The sequence below is a fragment of the Mus caroli genome, chromosome 6 (genome assembly GCF_900094665.2).
Source record: "Mus caroli chromosome 6, CAROLI_EIJ_v1.1, whole genome shotgun sequence".
NCBI lineage: Eukaryota > Metazoa > Chordata > Mammalia > Rodentia > Muridae > Mus > Mus caroli.
In genome coordinates this window covers 126,665,485-126,667,351 of record NC_034575.1, presented here as the reverse complement: position 1 = coordinate 126,667,351, position 1,867 = coordinate 126,665,485, and positions in this window count along the sequence as shown.

Genomic DNA, 1,867 nt, shown 5'->3' with positions numbered 1-1,867 from the left:
GAGAGAGAGAGAGAGAGAGAGAGAGAGAGAGAGAGAGAGAGAGAGAGAGAGAGAGATTCACAGAATAACATATTATGCCTGTAGGAAGCTTTTCATTGTCAGTGTGTATTTCTTTTTACCATCACAGATGCACTTGTCATTGTTCCCTCTGCATAGACTGTATCAGAACTAGGGCATCTCTCACTGGTGCAGTAGGAAGTGAGAACTGTACTCTCCTTTATGTTTTGTTGCATGGAAGAGGTTACAGAGCAGTAGAGGCAAGTTACCAAGACTGAGAGGAAGCTAGTCCAGTCTTTTCAGGACAAAAATAAAATGCACAAGAAAGAGCAAAATAAACATGAACAAACAAGCAGGAGATTATTAACATAGGAACAGAATCTCCCACATTTCAAGAAAAGCAGAGACCCTCGAAGACAGACCAGAGATCTACTGTGTGGAGAGAAGAACAGAAAAAAAAAGGAACTGAAAGTTCACAGAGTATTCCACCCCCAGCCCAGGACAGGATTCGATGTGGGCAAAGGAACAGGTATGATAATATATTTTGTATGTATGTACTGTTTTTTAAATTGTTAGGTATAAGTATAGTGAATACAAAATATGAACTATTCACATACAAGGCTAGATCTCAATTCTTGCATGTGGGTTGTTATCTCCTCAAAACCATTAGATTGTGACACTATCCTAAATGTCTGGTTTTTTAGCATCTTAACTATTTCAAGATACTACCATGAAACAGATTAGTGCTTAAAGTGTTTCTGTATATTACCCCTAAAATATCATTAACTCGGGTCTCAAGGGATTGTATTACTTGATGGAATGGTACACATAACTGTATAGAAGTTGTATTCTTTCCATTTATCCCCATGTTATTTTAAAAGTAATTATTGATTTAAAAAATACTATTCAGCCTAATTCAGCCCCACACAAACACATGGCACATTATAGAAAAATTGTAAAAAATATTTTGGAAGTAAAACTTATACGATTTCATACTTAGTGAGCTAATGGTATTAAAATTTAGAGGTTGAGTGATGTTAGAATATAGGGTAACAAGATTCTTAGTTTAAATGATTGTTTAGTTTAGTAAATTTACCATCCATGAGAAAACGGTTTCTTACCATTGGTTTATGCAGTGAGATTCAGAAGATGAACAGATGCAGCTCAGAAACTAAGAGGGAAATACCCATAAAGACATTGTATTCAAGCTGCTGATGTCCAATGTAGAGCCAGGGATTGGCAGGAAGGACTGATGTTAGAAGGCAGCACTGCAGATAGAAACTACTGAGAGAAAATGTTTATCAGAGAGAAGCAACTTGCAAGATGTCATCACGAAAGAAAGGATCACAACAAGGAGACATGAATTTACAATGAGGAAGAATTAGAAATAAAGTATATTAAAATAGGAAGAGGGGTCACACAAGTGTGTTAACCAACCCTGAACCTCAATGTGTAGAAAGAAAAACAACAAGGAGTTGACATGAAGGACTTTGGAGCACAAAGGGGGCTGGTAAGGCCACCAAGAAACTTCAGGATTGACCTCTGAAAAATTAGACAGCATGATGAAGACTTGGGAGACTGAGAAGGAATTGTCTTCAAGCCTTAAAAGTGAGAAACTCTCTCCTGTCTTCTTTCTGTTGTGTCTAGATCCCTGGTTGACAACATGGCAAATGATAACTGTCATCTTAGCAACCTTATGCATTATTTTGATTACAAAAGTGGGCTTCTTGATTCCAAGTTGTAAGTAACTATGAAAAGAATTTGTTCTTCTTATAATCAGCCTACTGTTGCTATAGCAACTCACTATGAAGACTAAATATTATATTGCACTAGCAAATGTATGCTAAATACTACTTATTACTGATGCAAT